The following is a 20,532-nucleotide window of genomic DNA, read 5'->3' on the forward strand; positions in this document are numbered from 1 at the left end:
TTTAAACCTGTAATGTTGGCGACTTGTAAAACTTAAAGTTCCATGAGGATTAGCCAGCTGGGGAAGTTTTGCTTTTTGTCATCAAAGCTGTATGCAACGCAACGCTTGCTGATGACTGATGGATCATTTTGAACGTTTCAGGGTCTGTCTTCAGTGGAAAACAGCTTTTAAATGGTGCTTGCCCAAGGCTACACTGTATCTCTCATTTTCTTTTTCTTTAATAATTTACTACTTTTTTCACACTCCATTGGACAAAACACAATATTGTTTTCAGGCCCTGATCAAAGTTTGGTTAATTCATGCTAGTTATTGCAGCATGATCTTGTTTTCCTGTCCTGACTGCACTTAGAGATGGATTTGTCAACCAAGTCGGTACGACTAAAGGAAACAAGTCGACTTCCGGCAAACAGAAACTGTGTAATCACATTTTTCTATACATTAAAAGCCAGACTGTTTACTGGCTTACTGAGATTACGCTCATTATATTCATATGCAGAACATATTCCTCTGCTTCAATGTATCTAAAATTAAGATGTGCTCTTCGTTGAAGAGTCTGTCAGACTAAAACAACTACATACTAAACATAAATTGCATTATGGGGAAGTGTAAGAGTGACCTTAATGTTGGCCTGTGACACCTTCTAGCTGCCAGTGAAGCGCTATAACAAAACTTAAGGCATAATAGAGAGAAAACATGCTGCTTGCATGATTTTTCATTAAGTTTGATAGTCTATAGCTCCAGCACCTCAGCTCAGCATGATACCAAGTGAGCAGTGTTGTTTTTTCTCTATTTTTCATGTGATTGCTACTGCGATGATTATGGATGACCTTCTACATGGGAAATGTAAAACAACTTATTTATAATGACTGATTGCGCATCCCAGAACTACAACTCTGTAAGCTGCATTAAATATGTCTGTGAGTCGGTACAATACATCTCAAGTCTCTGTGAATTGCATCTCCGTTTCCCTCACTTGCATCTTTTCCTTGCGTCTTAGTCCCTCCCACCAGGGATGCAAGGAGAGATGCAAGGAAACCATGCGGAGAGAGGAAACAAGGAAATATGTTTGAAGAGAAATGAGACCATCCTTTCCTCAGTAGTGTTACACGTTTTTGATGGCGACAGCCGCTGATCACAGCTGGATCATCCGTCAGTCGCCTGAACAGCTGGAGAGACTTCAGATGGAGTTTGTGTCTGTAGCCTGTTACCTGTTCCACAAAGTGCATTGTGTTTTTATACTGTGTTATGTATCTCGCTTACAAGTGGAGGACCAATTCCTACCAGCAGAATTCATTGTGTTTATGGATTACTTGCAGTTGTATGTTTTGAAATTATGATTGTGCTGCATGAAATAAACCAGAATATGATGATGGTTTTTCTTGAACACTGAACTAAATGTATTAGGTTCAATGTTTTGGGGGAAATGGATATGACATAACTCATCAAACATGACACTCAGGAATGATCAGCCTCGATCACGTGACTGAATGGACTGAACTGAATGTCTCCACCTCTCTCTGACTTTAATTGTATCCATAGCAAAATATGAGGGAAATAACAATAAAAAAGAGAAATATTTCTAAAAAAAGAAGAACTTTTTGGTCCTTTTTTTTCAGATTTACAATGAACCTATATTTTAACCAGATGGTGTATCAGAACATTTGAGTTAAAAATCCGTCTTCACTCTGGTATGAAACTCCAGTGATCAGCTCAATCATCTGCAGCCTCCAATCAAATAACTGATGAACAAGGAGGTGCTGGCAGGTAAAACACTTCCCGCTCCTCGCTCACGACTCCTCAGAGATCTTTTCCTCGGCCCTCGTTCCTCAGGACAGAAATAAACGGCCGTCAATATGGCGGTGCACAACAACTTCAAGCGAGGCGCGAAGAGCGAGGAAATGAAAAATAGGAGACTTGGGATGTACGCAGTGCCTTTGACTTCCAGTGAGTAAGGAAAACCTGGTCAAGTTATTGCTTTGACCAACTCACTGCCACCATGTACACTGTCCTGCCCCTTGGCTTCTCAGTCACAGGATTTTCCCGTCAACCGTAGATTAAAAGACTGTTAACCCTATCATGAGGGAGAAGGGCTTGACGTCAAAGAAAGACTTGTCTAAATGTAAATAGGAACAACATTTCAGGGGGAGCTTCTCCTCCTCGTAGTTCTCTCAGCTGTAATGGATAACGCTGCCAAGTCTGCAATTACTCACTGTCTCTCTCGCCTGCACTGTTTTCATTACACCCTTTAGGATTAGTCCCATGAAAAGAAAAAAAAAAGGAGAGAAAAATTAAAATGCATGCTCTTTATGTTGATGTTTTGATGACCCTGTTGACGATCTGACCTCTTCACATCCTTACCTTCCGCCATCTGATTGATTGTTGCTGCCAGCGATTTAATTAGTAAATAAACAAAATTAAAAATACTATCTCATTAATGAATCGGTCAAGATTAAATAATGAAACCGAATGCTAAATTGTCAATCCTCGTGGCAAGTTAATTCGTCAATATTTTCCTTCAGGGGTTGGCGAGCGAAACAAACGTGCTCCGTCCCCCTTGTTATGAACAAATCACCTGCTGGTCATGGCAGTGAAAACACAGGTGCTACCAATAACACTAACGACGACCCCGGCCTGGTGTATGCTGGCTCACTGTCACACTCGATGGAGCTGAGACGTCGTTAACAAAATCTGTTCACCTGCGCTTTTCCTGCTACGACAAGTCAAAATTTTAGCTGTGGAAAAGATCGACGCCAGGATCCTGAAACCGAAGCAGCGAAATGGAATTCAGGTCATTCAATTCATCATTTACAGCTGTTGTTTCTCTACTATCAAATGTCAAATTGCGTCCCATGAAGTATCTCGTTATGTTTGCGTAACATCAGTGAAGATTACAGACGAGGGCAACCGAGTGAAGCCAGATTGCTTCCCCCGAAAACGATGCTGAGACGTTGAGCATCCACATCCTCGGCTAACTTTTCATCTGGTCATTTTCTTCATCCATACACTGCTTGCCTCTACATAGGAGTTGAAACATAGAAACTATTTGTCATCCATAGCAGAGACAACATTCCAAAATTATGCTTTTTGTCAAAAAACAATTCACAAATATGTCACGTAAGGGAAAAGAAACAAGTGAATCTATGCAAACGACACAAAAAGAATACGGAGTAAAATAATAATGGCTTTGTAATTGTTTCAGCCAACAATTATTACCAGTATATAATATAATCATTACTTTTGCATTAATATGAAAGCAAGATTATACTGTTCAAGATGTTTTTACTGTCATATGCATAGATAAGAGACAGTTATTCTTTACAATGAAAAGCTTATTTTGCTCGGTCCTCCTAACACAGAATTACAACAACCTTTAGGTAAAAATAAAAAAACAGTATTGCACAAAAATATGATAATAGTATTGCTATGATAAATATGATAAAATTTGATAATAGTATTGCTATGATAAATATGATAAACTATGACAATAGTATTGTTCATTGTATCTTTATACACTTGAACTGTAAACTGCCAGTATGAACACTGCACTGAACTCCCTTGGCAAGTAGTAGGGTCTACATTTTACCACCAACAGTTCAACACTGTTGTAATTGGTTAAAGGGGAGCCAATGCTTTCCAATTTTGTATCGGATAGCAATTTCGGATTATTTTCATAATTAATCTGCTGTTTTTTTTTTTTAGATTACCCAAACCCTAAAATTCAATCACAATGTTTGATTTGTTCATAATCTAGACTCTTAACCTCTGAAAAGCAGCACAGAAGAAGTAGAAACTGCCTTTAAAAGAAAAGACTCAAGTGGAAGTACCCGGACATCAAATTTGTCCTAATGGTAAGTACAACACTTGAGCAACGCTTTTGGATCCATCATCACCTGAGAGTATGTTTGTTTGCTAGGCCACTGAAGTAGTCTGACCTCTCAAGGCTCACATTGGTTTATTTTTACACAGCCATAAGAGACTCAATCATCATCTTCACCATGACTGTCTAGTCAGTCACAAAAGGTGGTGCATCACTCAGTGAGGAGAAGTTTGTCAGTTGCTTTAAATGCATGGTAGCATTATGAATGCAAGCTCATTATGAACAAGCAGCTACCCACCAGATGTGTGTGCAACAACCACTGCTGTATGTTTGATTGAATGAATACAAACCGCAATTGGCTAACTAGGCTAGACCCATCTCGACTGCAAGTGTAAGCAGTTGTGTATGTACTGCTAGATCTGTTAGCCGTTGGCTGATAGCCAAACACACTGTCCAAAACCAAAAACCTGAGCCCCACTGTGTTTCACTTTGGACTCCTAGTAGTAAATGAGGAGCGGTAAGTCAATGGCGGCATCAAACATGCGATAAAAGGTGTTGTGAGAAAGTCTAAGTCATGCAACATGATAAATACTTTAGCATGCAGCAATTAATGAGCACCCACAATATTAAGCAGTTTGGTGCAGCAGTTAACGAGAATAGCCATGGACAGAAACACAGAGGTGAGACAAATATATATATATATATACACACACACACACACACACACACACACACACACACACACACACACACACACACACATTCTCATTATCTCATGGTAGAGATACTGCTCATATTAACATAAATCTATGAACCGTTGAGCTTGATGATTTTTTTTTTTTTTTACCTTGAAAAGTTTCTCAACATTAAGGGCCACTTGGTGTGTCCAAAGTAACCAAAAGATTACAAATTTTTGAAAAAAAATGTCTATCCTCAATTCTATCATCTATCATTAAAACCTTTTTTAATAAACCATTTTACTTTTTACTAAGTTAATCACACCTGTGGCAATCCGACCAATTACCATCAAAAAGTAATTTAATACAAAATGACTAATGGTGAAATAGCATTTACAAAAATTGTTATATCTGAAATCATTGTTCATTATAACCTTTCAACGTACTAATGACAATTTATGTTTTTTTTAACACTTATAATTCACAATTTACTCTGTTCTTTTAATAACCATTTAAAAAGAAAAGTAAAATCTATGCAATTACCTGAAATTGTTGCTGCCACTGCTAACAGTATCATGAAGTAATGCACACTATTTATTTCTCCGTTTATTCTTAAACCAGCCATTATTTAACAAGATTTTTGAATAAGACTTGCACACTGAATTACATACCATTATGCTCAGAAAGAGCTTAGTTCTGTGTGAATGTTGAAAATAACTGAGGATCTCAGAACTTTTATTTTCTTCTGCATTCTTATTGGTTATTTTTTTAATCAAATACTGTGGTGTGTTTACAAGCTTGTTTGTTTGAGCCTAATTTAAAATATAAGTGGTTCAGTGAAATGTTCTGTTTTAAAAGTAGTTGATAAGCTATCTCGTTCACCATAGCTGGGGTTTAATTAATACTATATTCTATTGCATGAAGATGCTGATAGCACTAAGTTTCAATACTACTTAATATGATAAGTGAATAAAACCACAACATTTTATAGATATGGCTTCAGGAGGTTGCCTCTAGCTGACACTGACATGTGAGGTTAAATGCTTCAAAGGCAAACAGATAGAAAGCCTGATTGGTACTTGGACAGAACAGCTTTAAATAAAACGTATAATCAGATAACAAACTGCAGGCAGCCAGCCATACGTCCATAGATGGAAAAGAGAATCCGGAGGCTGAGATGCAGAGAGTCAGTTATCAGCACCGGCAGCAACGGGTGATCGGAATTTACTGTCAGGATTAATGCCATCCCTAGATTTTGATTTGGTCTGTGCCTTTCGGTTCGTGACTGATTATTCAGAGTGTTTTCTTGTATGTGTAGGGAAAATACTATGGGAGCTCACTCTCTCTGTGTGCTTTTGTGAGTGGAGACCTCGAGCAAGGTATGTCTTGCTCCTACACTACATACTTGTTAAGCGTGAATCTCAAAATTCATTTAAAACATGACAAAGGAGAACAACACTGAAAATCAACTCAGTCACTGAAGACGAGACCTTTTGTCTAAATGTATTTTCCATTTCCCAAATGAGCAAACTTTTTCTTCTAGGACATGATTCAAATAAGTTTGCCCTTTTGACCTAAAGAAATCTTAAAGCATATTTGCTGTCAGATTGATCACTGTCCCCATCTATAATCTATGTGTTGGATGCTGTGCGGTGCAGACCGTTACTGTGTCATGGGTCAGCGGTTTGGTGGTTCTTGTCCAAATGAAAATTTACTTGTTTTTGAACAAGTAAGGCAAGTTGATAACAACTGAAAACAGAAAAGTTCCAATTATCCCAGGTTATATTTCTCTTTGGATAAAAGTATGTGTGGCGGAGGGGTGGCAGGGCAGAATGACAGGAACTCGCGGGTTATCACTAGCTCAGCCAATTACCCCACATTGGGTCAGCGAGAAATGTACGGGTCAAACAAAAGGAGTCCATCAAAAATGCAATTACGGAGAACATGAAACAACCAACAGATAAGCTTGTGTCCCAACAGTGAGCTACTCCAATAGTGCAATTGATACTAAAAAGAACACCAATAACATGTACAATGAATGACAAAATATGGAATGAAGAACAGACACAGTAATATTGTACATGTTATTTATACGACTAACTGTAAATACTGTAATGTTTTGCATAAAGGGGCATTGTATTAATTTTGCAGATCAAGATCACTTAAAGGGTCAATGTCTTCGATGGTTCTTTTGAAATTTTTCAAATCGGAGAAAATCACCCAAATGTGAGTGTGATGTCATCAGCTCCCGCCGACTTCATATTTTCAAGATAGAGGTTGTGTTACAAACTGAGGGTATCATGATTGAAAAAACTATTATGTGAAATATGGTCATGATAACTATAACTTTAAATCTATACAGCTTCCACTGCAGGAGATTTGTCAATGTCAATTTTACAGAAACCAAGAACAGTTAAGGATGAGGGTCCAAAAATGTAGTAGTACTACGCAGACGACCATTCATTATCAACCCAAAAAGATCTGTCGTGGAAGTTTTTGGGAAAAAACACTAAAATATTTAACGTATTCAAGGAGGAAAGATTTGAGAACATTCTAAAGTAACTATTACTGAGGATTTCCTAGCTTTAGGAGCAGTGTGGCTGTGAAACTTTTCAAAAACATCTCTATTACTATGAACAATCAGCTTTTTTTTTCCAAAGTTTTAGCCAGTGAGGGAAGAGTTGCTGATTTACCGTTTTTTTTTTTCTAATTCTTCTGGCTTCTAAATACCAGTTGATGATGGCATGACATGGATAGAAACAATGCCAGTTGTTAGAAACCATGCCCACACAGATGTTGTTTACAATTTCTCTGGCTGATCAGATGTGTATTCAGGTAAATGTCTGGTGGAGCTGCTGGGAATCATTTGACGTCAAAGAAGAGTGTGGAGTGCACACATAAAAAAATGTTAAGCGCTACATCAGAAAACAACAATCAGTCAACAAACAGTCAGTCAAAACATCAAAAAAACTAAAATGATAGCTACCATTTAATACAATTGAACACAATACAAAATCCTTTAAAAGAACATATTAATCTAATGTTAATCTGTCATTGTCACATTTAGTTTTTCTTCTTGAAAAAATACCTCAATTCAACCAAACCCAGTTTGAGCCTGCTGTCTAATCAGTCAACTTAAGTGAAAACACCTCACCCCCCACCCCCTCATCATCGCCCCAAGCCAATAAGCAGTGTGGTCAGCCTGTGTCACGACCTTCAGCTCACCGAGGGCCCAACATATGTTGCTCTCTTTAAAGCATCTGATCAAAGCGGTGTAGAACATGTTGTTACATTGCTGTGTGCTTTTATGTGCTTCTGCGTGTGTGTGTGCTTCCCCTGTCAGTTCCTCAGCTGTGTGTCAGACTGTCAGTGACTGAGCGGAGACACAGACAGGAACAGCGAGAGCACACAGGCCGCACTAGGATGAAGGGTGCCTTGGGCTGCATTCATTCAAAATCCGGCATCTTTACCGTGTGAGGTATGGATGTGTTTACTTGTCCGTTTAGAACATAACCGACGTATAAAATGAGAAAAAAGTTTAGATTTTCTAATTAACGTGTCGTTTGCTTGTCTCTCTCGCTCTGTCTCTGTATAGTCGATAGATGGAGAATTAAGATCAGAGGTGGACCTATGGATTTTGTTTTTGCAGAGTGTATGTTATTTATGGTATAAATGTATATTTGAAATTTAATTCTTAAAATTACTGATGTGATGTAATTCCTCTCAGTGCTCCACTTAAATGATGTGATAACAGTAGCTGTACAGTGTTGTCTGCAACATTACAAATAACCCACTCTGGGTTGTGCGCATCCTTTGATTTTTTTAAAGGGAAAACCATACAGATGTAGTAGAAAATACCGAGCAGGCTGACTCGCTGACTTGCTTTGGGGTGCTTGGTTTGTCTTTTGTAAGACATCAATGTAAGGCTCTAATCTGTGTTGTGTGCTGGGCTGTCAAGTGCTGACCCACTCCTGAGCTTTGACTTGCAAATATATTTTCCCGGTGTGATGTTTATTTTTTCATGGTTGTCGTGTGGTGTTATAAAATGTGAATTCCTTAACACATTCATGTTGCCGGTCTCCTTGAAGTGCCATGTTTGACCTCTTTCATAGTTGACTGGTATGGTTAAATGGCAATCAACACAACATAACATGTCTTTGTAGCTGCGTTGTAAATGTGTTTTAGTCACTTGTGTTATTTTTCCCATTGCTTGCTAATAGAAACGGACACATTTACTTTCTTTGGAAGAGGAAGGACAATGAATAAGAGGTTAGAACTTAACAGTGCAACTCACACAGGTTCTGCCCTCTAACGGTAATACTTTCTTCCAATCCCGAGCAGGTGTTGAAGCTTTTCTAATTGCACCGACCTCAGCTCAGAGAGTGTGTGAATTAATCGTACTGTCAGGGTACCCAAGTTGCTTTGTGCGCTGTGGTGACTGTAGTGGGGCTACCTTCAGACCAAATCCCTCCTTTGCTCCCTAAAAAAAAGAAATAGATACCTTTTAGCTTTCACCCCATGCGGTGGTCAGAGAGGCAAAGTTACATCTGCCTCCTGTTTGTTCATTGCCAATATGTTGAATGATGTCACCCATCAGGCACACTGAGAGGTCATAGATCTATTCAGCTCAGTTATGTACTATTCTGTTTGGATTGGACCCCCTACGTCTCTGCTGTGGCAGTCCAGGTTAGACAGAAGTGTATGGATTCATCTTCAGCCCGTCAGGATCAGTGTGATGGGGTTGGTGTCATGCTTCGGCAGGGTGCGCATGCATGGGGCTCCACCCACTGTACCCATTCAGTCCAGTAGAGGGTGGAGCTTGTGTGAGGTAGAATGAAGGTCTGAATGAAAAGTAAGTGTAACCTTGGTTCTGCACAGGCAGAGGGGGACGGGTAGCTCACACACAGTACACTGAAAAGGATAATAGCAGACTGAGGTTTGAGCTGTCTTATATACTGAGGGGTTCCCATGTATTTGGGTGGATGCCTCCTGATTGGCCAGCTACGATTATGCAAATTTATCGATGGCGTCCAGTCGAGGGCTCTGACTGTGCTCATAGAACTAGGGTTACTATATTGTTGCCTGCGTTACGGTTTCAGATGTAAATGCGAACTAAGACAAACAACACTAAATACATTTTTTAGGACATTTATTAGGAGTGGAACGTAATTATTTGTTTTATGTGCAAAATAATTAGTCTTTAAAAACATCACCTACATACAATCTAAAAATGTCGCTAATGAAATGGGTTTGTTTTACCCCAGATGTTCCAATACCACTTTAAGAGTAAGTGATGACAGCTACTGTATAATTACTCAATTAGGTAATGACACTGAAAACTTTAATTGCACTGATATCCAGCACGTTATCACTTTTGACCTTTTACACATTTTAAATGTATACTGACCACTTTTACTTCGTCCAGATATTTTATCTGGCTGAAACCGGCAGAAAACCATTTTGAAGTACTAACATTCTGAAACTATTACTGTCTCTGCCACTTAAGCATCTGCCGAAGGGAATTGTAAGCACTCCAAATGGATGTTCAGTGTGATTATGGTCATTATATACAAAGAGAGGTTCTGTCCACCTTAGCTGAAAAAATATACAAAAGGTATACATTATATACAGTGGAAGTGGTTTTTGAAAGCTATTGGAAAAGGCGGAAAATACCCTTCACAAGAAGGAACAATTTAAAGCTGAAGCAATTTTGAGTTGCAAGATAAAAACACTTCCTGCAAAAATTGTGAAAAATGACAATGCACATACAGGTAATAAAGAGACATGAAAGTGATGGGGAGGGGAGCGAAAAGAGAAAAGACACTCTTTGTGGATGCACAGTAAGAGAATATCTGTCTGTGTGTTTGTGCGTGTGTGTGTGTGTGTGCTGTGGGGAAAAAAGAGGGGGTGTGTTCACTTGGAGACAGCGGGGATGGCTTATTAGAAACTCATCCCTCTTAGCCAATGGTTTTTAAGAGAGAGGCAGATGTCATTTGACTGAGAAGGACCACCTCCCACAGCCAGCACATCCCCTTCAGTGTAACGCAGCGATGTGTGAGAGCACCGCTGTCCCTGCTCTCTCCTCTCTGTGCGTGCTTCTCTCTCATTGTCTACAGACACTTTCTCGCCTTCTCTCTGATTTCTCTTCCTCTCTTTATCTGCGCTTCTGGTCCCTCTGCTTGCCCCTCCTCTCTCTTTGCCTTCTCCCGCTCCTCTTTCTCTCTGACTCTGTCCCATAGGCAGAGATAGGATCTGTTACACACAGCAGCAGCCCCACCAATAGCCCAGGTAAGACCTCTTTTGTGATGTATTCACTTTGCACTGATGGGCTTTAATGCTGGAAACAAAAAAAAAATGTATTGCTTGCTTTCCTATGACCACAAATTGAATATCTCAATATTTGTACTTTCTCTTTGCTCTGGTTTTGTCGTGATGAATTGGAACTGGAGATCTGATTGCATTATCAATGGCAGTGGACGCTAATGTTAAGTTGTTTCATACCCAAGGCACTCAAACATAGTTTTATAAGCGCTTTTATTGTGGGTGTTGTGACCATGACAACTTCAGCAATCTGGCTTTATTAGAATGTCACGGAGGGGTGCGTGGAGGACTATCGGGATAAAATCACAGATAGATTTCATTCAGTCAGAGAGATGAGGAAAGAGGCAAAGGGAAAGCAAAAAATACTGTGGCAGAACAAAACAAATATGCAAAAGGCTGTTGCTGATAAAAGCTGGGGGTATGAAGTGAATAAAGAGTTGTGGGAGCATGAGCACAGATCAGCAGGTGACAAGTGGACTCTATTGATCTGAACTAAGCTGAGGCTAAATCCAGAGAACTGATGTGAGCATCTCTTTGGTACAATTATGAGAGTTTGAATTGGACTTCATGTAAAGCAAAGAAATCCTGCTGTTTGGTGCAAGCATAGAGGATAAAGGGAAGTTGCTATTATCTACAGAGCCTCTTCGTCTCTAGAAAGGTGTAGGATTTTCTGCTACTCTCTAATTGACACAAATTGTAAATCTGTGTGCATGGAACATTAACTCTTAATGTGCCAGCGAAAGAGGATGATTAGATTCAGTCCATTGCTATTTGTTACAGAAAAAGGTTCAAACATAGTCCAGGTTATCTACAATTTGCTACACGTTGTGATTCACATCATTTGCAAAAAGAGTTCCCTTTTGAAACGAATATGTGAATCTGCACAAGTGAGTAAAGTCACAATCTTTTCTTGTCTTTGTAATTGAGATATCCAAATGAGTTTAAGATTACCTATGGACAATACTGAGCCTTTGAAGTTTGAATAAACAGTAGCACAATGCCATGTACATTTCACATTTAACAGTGAAGCACATTAGAGTCACATGAATCATGTCCTGTGGGCTCGGCTGCTGCTCGCTCTGCCTTAGAATTACTTGGAGAAGCCTTACAAGAAAGCTTTAACGATTATGATTGATGTAGACATCATCGGGTAGTTGAAAGGTGGTTTTTGCTGATAAGTAATCTCTGAAGTTCATGTTTAGCTAATATTATCTCATGGAGTGATGCGTATCTCCCCGGTCTGTGGTATAAGAATATTCATCTCACTGATGAATTTAAATGAAATCTGAAAATAGCTCAGAGCAAAGTTGCGTTAGGTCTCATAAGTAATACAGCGGTGTGCTTATATTTCATTCATGACATAGTTTGCAGCATGCTCTTGGACAGTGGAGAGAAATTAGAGAAATGGCTTTGTGATGTGAAAAGACATTGGTCGTTGAGGTGAGAGAACATCCAGACACGCTGGAAAACATTAATAGCAGGAGTGGAAGCATCACCTCCACTTAAATTGTAAGAACCCACACTGCAACTTGTTCATTTTAACCATCCTGGCCACCGTCCAATGGCCACAACCCACACTACAAGCAGAAGGAATCCTATATGGGCTTTCTCACGATACACAACTTTGGCACAATTATTTACACATTCGTCAATTCGTACGCAGCCACCATGTAATACTAATTCAGAGCCATGCAGAATATTTTTTGGGCATCTTGTTTAACATATGAATCAATGTGTTAATGTTATCTGGAGCAAAAATAAGCTGTCTCAGCTCCTTGCCTGACACAGGCTCCGTCATTAACCCAGCATACAGCGAGAGACCCAGAAAAATATCCACATTTTGAGGAAATTAGAGTCAGAGAAATGGGGGAAGCTGGTGCCTTTTCAGTCCGCTGAGGGTTCTCCGCTGACAGCTACACTCTGTCTTTTTTTTCTGGTGGTTGTGAGCTGCCCCAGGTGTGACAGGCAGCCGGAGTAATGGGGGACGTTTGACAGATGCATATTTCCAGCCTTGAATGCTTCATATAAAGAAGATAGATGGCATGGATTCAGGCTGAGCGGGCGACAAACTGTTGGGCTGTGAATCACCCCAATGAGTGTGCCGCCTCTCTGCTCGATTGATCTGTCACGTGACTCTCACAACCCGCCCACGTTACTAATTGCATCCCACCCTTATTATTGATTGAAATATGTGGGTGTTATATTGGACTCCAGGAGGTAGTGTGTTACACCCACTGAGGCCGGTGGTCAAGTTCCAGGCACTGTGGCTACAAGTATAGGCAATCGATGACTTGATTTTAGAAAACGTTTGAAGGCATTTTGAATGCAAATCATTCCCTCTACATGAATTGTGTGTGTGTGTGTGGGTATGCTAATTATATTCCTATATCATCATAGGGGATTTGTAGCCTACTCATGTTGGAGACTTTATGTGATAATTAATCTTTTATAAGCCTATCAGGGCACATAACCAGGATTCAAGGCCAAGAGATTACATTACAGGTTAGACAGTAGAGTACAATGTTTCTTGGCAAATACACTTCATCGAGCAGCCAATCTGTTCAGAAAAGAGAGGTATATTTGCACTTTGTGGGCACCTCTTGTTAACTTGCTGTAGAATATCACTTTACAGATCCATCTGCTGCTGCTGGTTATGAAATACTCACACATCCTCGGCTCACTTAATGAAACGGACATTTAATGATTTCTTTTTCTTTTCTTTTTCATTAATTGTATTTATGCAGTGTATCAAATACAGTGTAATATACAATATAGTCTTATTTTGAATTCTAATAATTATTAAATGAGATACATTTTACAAACCAAAAAATAGTCTCCAGCCAAAAAACTAAATAAACAAAATATCCCCCCAATTATTTGGTTGAAGAGTCACATGACTTGCAGACCATCCCAGCCAGTTACAAGTAGTGAGGAGTCAGCAGTCACATTTCTGAACGTTACTCACTACCTGCAGACAAACGTTTTGTAAGTGTCATTGTAACCATGGGATACTTAACTTGCTTTTCCCATGAGCCACTTTTGCAAAATAACAGCAGTCCAGACCAGTAGCCTCTTAATAAACAAACTTAAACTTCCTCCCCCAGCACACTGCTGTGTTTTGCTTGTTGTGTATGTTTTGCACATGTGTATGTGTATATGTATGTGTACATGTGTGTATGTATGTATGTATGTATGTATGTATGTATGCATGCATGCATGCATGCATATGTATGTATGTGTATGTATGTATGTGTGTATGCGTGTGTATGTATATAGATATGTATGTATATATGTGTACATGTATGTGCGTGGGCCACGGGTGGGTGTGTATGTGTAGGTATGTGTATGTATGTATATATGTATATGTATATGTTTGTATATATGTATATGTATGTGTATGTGTATATGTATGTATGTGTGTATATATGCATGTGTAGATATGTATGTATGTGTGTATGTATATGTGTGCGGGTGTATGTATATATATATATATATATGTATCCATTCCGCTTGCTTGCATGTATGTGTATATATATGTTTATACTTATTTCTTACTTATGCATACATCTGTTACCCGCTGTTCCTGTTATTATTTATTTTATTTTATCATCTGTGTGTTTAACTTAGTTTACGGCATTGGGATGCTGCTAGTACGACAAAAAATTTCTCCTTGGAGATTAATAAAGTACTTTTCATTCATTTCATTTCATTTCATTCATTTCATTCATTTCATTCATTCTTTTTATGCAATCCAACAACAAATAAATGAATAAAAAGTAAACAAGGAAAAGAAAATCCCATGTGAGTTAGAAAATGGATGCCGTGCACCTTGTTCATATGTGGAGAAATAAGGCTGTGGTCACTTTGATTTCTCCCTGATTACAATGGATTGCTTTAGTGACAGAATGCATTGCTTCCATCTCAATCCGTTTAAAGATGTGTATTGTTCTTTCTTGGGTTGAAGAGCCCTCCTCCTGCGCCTGAGCTTAAAACCTCAGTCCATAGAAAAAATACTTACTTATTCATTGAAACAGACCCAAGAGAGAAGGAAGGGGCAGGCTGTAGCTCCACAGAGAGAATACCGTCACACCACATGGGGGTTTTCTCGTGTAAACATACTGTACATATAAAATAGGAATAATCACTACGGATGTTAATCTGAACCCCATTCATCCTGAGCAACATGAGGTCGGGATGAGCTGAATGTTCGAGAACAGAATAGACAGACGGGCACACGTTTTCCCTTTTTATATTTTAAATATTCAAATTCCAGTGGACATTTAAATTAACCACAGAGATTGTAATGAGTAAGGACCTGAACCAACTGCGATGATATTTAACATTAGAAACATGATAGTATTTGTTTGTATTGTCTGTGTGTGCGTCTATGTTTGTGTGTGCAAGTTTACTATATGTGTGTGAGTGTGACTTATGTGCTTATCAAGTTGTTAACCATGATAGGAACATCCAGAGGTCCAGAGCTCATTACCTCTGCTGACACAGGGCAGTAAAGCCTCACATCGACATCATATGAAGGTCAAATGACTTGAGCTGGACCTGTTTGCTCACTACACTGAAGCGTATATCTTAAATTCATTAGTTAGTAAAAGTAAAAGCACTACCTATTTCACTTATCAAAGCTGATAAATGATGTATGTTTTACTGTCAGTTACAGCTGACAGATCCAATTTTACAAAACAATGTTGATAAAGTTGAGTCAAGGTAGCTTAGTTAAGGTAAACCAAATGTCACATATTTTCCTGAGTGTTGAAACATATCAAAATCCTCTAAAAATAAAGAAATCCCCCACAGAGGAAACCCTTTAACGTAGTAAGTGGCAATGTTTCACACTCCCATCCCTCACAAGTCGGATAGAGGGCAAGATCTGGAAGCTATTATTTGGGCAGAATAATCATTATTCTCAGCTGGGTTATTGCTACTTCACATTGCTTCTCGGAACACACATGCTTTTTTTTTTCCAGAGTCTATTGAATTTACTGACCCCCAAAACCCAACTATTTTCAATTGCATTAGCCTTCACCCCACTTGGAATACAGATGTAGGCGCTTGAACATGCCTTATCAAGGGTCTTTGTCAAGTAACCGGCTTATTTGTTTGTAGCTCTTTCCAACTGACCACACAGGTTATTCTTTTGGTGTTATGCAGTTTTCAGGCAGCTGAAGGATGCGGTCACAAAAGACGGTCGGCCTCCTCTCAGCTCACTGGCCTTCAGCTTGGATCTCCATCACCCTATTAACTTTGGATCACTGGCTATATTCACTAAGTCTTCCTTTCACGTAATAGAATTAGTGCAGCAATACGCTTCCTCATTGATGGTCAAACACGTCTTTTTTCCCCTAGACCCTCAGCCTCAATTGACTTGATCTTTTTTGTTATTCTTCTGCTGTCTTTGAGGTGTCACCAGTAATTACATCTAATGAGAGAGGAAAAGAGTTGTTCACCTGAAGAGAGCATATGACCTCTGGTGAAAACATGCCGTTCCTGCGATCTCTCTAATGGAAATGTCCAGCTGCAGTCAGTGTTGCATTTGATATGCCACTTTGATATTCAGGGATTAGTACAGTTTTTGAATCACACTATTTTTCTCCTATGGATTCAGAAAAAGAAGATATTTAACATTGAGTGGCAAGGAGAAGATGTATACATAGTCACTTAGTAATGCAGACTTAAACTGGAGAGGTGAGAGCACAGGGTGATCCCATTGGAGACGCTACAGTTTAAAGTGCTTTTTATTCACCGAGTCTCTTTTTAATGGCACTGTTGCATCTTGTCTGATTTGCCATGATAAGTAGCAGCCTCCAAGTAGAAATTACGAATAAGATGAGAATATGTAATAAATGAATCATGCAGGCTCCAATATTGTGCACCTGGTGTTGCCAGGGCCAAAGATGATTCCCCTCGGAAGGCATGTCATCACGATCTCATCCAATGTCTTGACATTTCTACGCATCCTCTTGAGTGACTCCTAACAACATCTAACATGAAATAGCAAAACACAGACAACTTGGAAAAGGCCATTATACGTATTATATATTTCAAGCTTAAAATTGTATATATGTAATGCTGATTGGATGTGTTTGCTGAACAGGACTCACAGAACATATAGACTTCAAGGCCAGAATAATCACAGTCGGGATTTAAATGCAGTGTTCATAAAGGGAGCAAGATAATGGGTGTGCAGCATATACTGTGTGTGTGTGTGTGTGTGTGTGTGTGTGTGTGTGTGTGTGTGTGTGTGTGTGTGTGCGTGCGTGCGTGCGTGTGTATGTCAATGGTTGCTCAAAACACTTTCTAATTTGCCTATTTGAAACTCTAGCTGGATGCCAATCCTTAATGCGTGCAGAGCCGTGTGTGCACTATATTGCCCCACATTGTGCAGTCCAGTCCACTTATTTAGTCACATCCACACACATATTTTAAGATTTTAAGGACCCTCACATTTTCCACATGATGTGAGCGAACTGACAATGAGACCGCCCCTTCAGTTTTAATAGATTTTATATATGTATGAGTGTGATGGTTTGGAAGACCTGGGTCCCGGTCTTCAGACATTGGTAAGCGACTGATGTTCCCTCTACCTGTCTCTCCCTCTTCAGTACATGCATTTGCCTGCTCTCTCTCTCTCTCTCTCTCTCTCTCTCTCTCTCTCTCTCTCTCTCTCTCTCTCTCTCTCTCGGCTACCCGCCTAAATGGCAAGCAAAACTGACAACACTGCTTCGTTATGATTTCAAGCTGTGCTTATCTCGTTTAATTATTTTGTATCCAAACGAAACGTGCTGGCAGTCGTAGAAGTGGACGCTAGATGAGTGCTCATCTTGTCTAATGTGATGAGCAGTCAAGAGCCAGGGCATATGAAGTTTCAGCAAACACAATGAAAGTATGCCACCGTCTTGTGAAGAATCCAGCCAACATCGCATAAACATCTTTATGTCTGTTAGAATAGCCTGGTGCTATTATTTACAACAACATAATGCTTTTTGGGTCTTTTTAAGATGTGTGGATGAGCTCCTGTGAGGATCAGCTTTTATTGATGGCATTTCACCCTCGTGCCCTGACACCTGGTTTGCAGGAAACAGTGTTGCAGGTCTTTTTTTTGTGATGGCCCTTGGGCCTCTGGAGCTGTTTCAAAAGGCCGCCTGTTGATGTGCCTTTCTATACACAGGAGAAGATCCCATGATAGTTCATTATTTCATTACACTCCATCCTGCAGCAGCAGGCTGTGTGAGGTGTTTCTCTATCATTTTCAGTGCCACTAGATACAGTTTCTATGCTCTTTTGCATCTAATTAGGACAGGCTGTGTGCCTCTAAACAATGGGATAATGACTGGCACTCGCTGGTTCCTTGCGCTATTGCTGAGTGCCTCCTGGCCAAGTGCCAGAGCCATGAAATGGGAATCGCTCCTTACACAAATGTGGCACAGTTAGGATTGCCAGGGCATGCTTGTGCTCATTGGTTATTCACATCACATCCAGAGCTCTGGGTGGGCTTGGGAATAATTGGTGCTTTAACTGTTATTAGAGTTGGTTTAAATATATATATATATATATATATATATATATATATATATATATATATATATATATATATATATATATATATATATATATATATATATATATATGAAAGAATGTGATCCACAAAAATAACTAAAGGGGTTCTATTTTTAAAAAAAAACAACAACAATATGATGGTAGGACCAGTGGGAAAGTAATGTAGGCGGCGTACGCCCAAACACCATGTACCAGCAGTAACCCCGGGGCAAGTCAAGTTGGGGTGGATACCGATGCTACAAGAGGCAAATGTGTAAAAGTGTTATCTGACGGTCTATTTCTCTTCTACAACTCTTCTGTAATATAAGAAGTGGACATAGCACCCGTGAACTCCTTCATTGGTTTGTGGACTTCCGGTTTTAATCCTCAAGTTTGACATTATGGTCATCGACATCTTGTTTTTCATTCATCCAACGGGCACTGCATGGGCAGGGCCTCTGCCCATTGGATGACTCGCTGGCGATGGCTCTCCTTGTTGGAAACCCTTTCTTTTGACAGGCTCCTGTAGCCCCACCTTTTTAACAATTTACCCTCACCTGCTATTTGCGCTGCAGGGCATATCCAAGGACATCAGCTCACTGTCAGGGATGCAAGTTTAAAGGACTCGTCACACAAGGACCATTGTCTCCATGTGCCATATGGTCCAGTGTGTCCGGTGTTTGTTCAGTGTCCAGTGTATCACCACACTGATACTCTCTCCTATTGAGGCACTTAAGGACAAAGCACGCTGTCCAAGGCCCAAGAAATATAAACTATATTGCATGCATAAATGCTAACTTGCAAATATAAGTAACAATGCTTTTTTGGGGGTGGGGTGAGGAGCTCCATCCCGTGTACTTCTGGACTTCTCGAGACCACCAAAAACAAAAAAATAACAAGCATTCTCCAATAATATCAAAGCTGTGAGACATTGTCATTTCAAGGGTGGTAGTTTGTAACCTTGGTGTGGAGCACCTCCATCGAAGCTATGGTCTTACAGCCCACTTCCAAAACAAACACCTGCCTGCTGCTTTCATTAACAATAACAACATCTGCTGGATAAGCTGTGAAATTTTGAAAAGATAACGAACGGCCCACTGCACAGTTTGAACGCAACCCAGGAATATTTAAACCTCATCAAAGATGAAGTGGATTTGACCTCATGTCCTTCACATTAGCAACTCTGTCATGTCTTGCAGCATATACTCTACATCAATTTGTCTAAGCAGCATTGAGAATACAATGTTGGAGTATTATGTTTATGTGATGCATACAGCAAAGAGGCAACATATTAGGAAACCACAGTTGTGTTTGAAGAGCATCATTTTCGACTAATAATCTACTAATTGAACAATGACAGTTACAAGGTTGTTATGTGGTGTGTATGTGCACACTTCCACACAAACAGTGATAGACACACTGCTGAAACTGTGTAATTCGATCCCAGAAGCTCCCACAATCCCTCCACAAACACTGTATATGCTAATAGTTAACTGATAACACTGTAACTCCAAGCATGTCATGTAAATGATGACCATAGCTTTGTGTACTACATTTTAATCGCAATGCATTTATGAGGGGGAATTTTGTTGGGATGCTACCACAGGTGCTGTAATGAAATTCCTATGGTTGGTGTCAACACATGTGAAACAGTTGTTTCAAGTTCTTTTCCTAAAATCACTGTCAAAGGTGGCTGAAGCGTAGCAGGAAATCATTAGAGTTCTTTGTGTTACTGTCTTTCGAGTAGAGGCTGATTTTATCACTGCCCTAGACGAGCTGGGGGAAGCTACAGATGGTACACAAATCTAGATTAGTGTGCCTATTGATCGTGGTTCAGGGTGACCATAAATAGCAGCTGCAGCATTTAATCTGACGAACAAACAACACAAACAATACTCATCAGGGTAATTTATTTATTATTAGTGATATAGTCTATTACTGTTGCATAACATCTGACTGTTCTTTTTCTGCTTAGCCGTATGTGATGGATAGCATCAAACATGGAGGTTGTTGTCACTACTGAAGTTGTGAATGTAAATTTGCACACTGCTAACAAGCTGGGTGTGATAAAGTGATGAAATAAATGGAATCATATTGTTTTGATTACGCCTTAACTTCACAATCAAGACGATTAATAGAGTCTCCTATTCTTTTCACACATTGTAG

General features: G+C 39.6%; 2 protein-coding genes across 2 annotated transcripts in view; one reads left to right on the top strand and one right to left on the bottom strand.

Annotated features, from left to right (window-relative positions):
- Positions 1-20,532, bottom strand: part of dars1 (aspartyl-tRNA synthetase 1) — a 160,791-nt gene that overhangs the window by 73,859 nt on the left and 66,400 nt on the right. The window lies entirely within an intron of this gene.
- Positions 10,579-20,532, top strand: part of thsd7ba (thrombospondin, type I, domain containing 7Ba) — a 142,743-nt gene continuing 132,789 nt past the window's right edge. Inside the window, exon 1 of the mRNA XM_068572165.1 lies at positions 10,579-10,782. The gene's annotated coding sequence lies outside the window, so the exon portion shown is untranslated. The remainder of the gene's footprint in view (positions 10,783-20,532) is intronic.

Source organism: Clinocottus analis, unplaced genomic scaffold (genome assembly GCF_023055335.1).
Source record: "Clinocottus analis isolate CAN_PGR_092001 unplaced genomic scaffold, fCliAna1.0.p SCAF_12, whole genome shotgun sequence".
NCBI classification, from domain to species: domain Eukaryota; kingdom Metazoa; phylum Chordata; class Actinopteri; order Perciformes; family Cottidae; genus Clinocottus; species Clinocottus analis.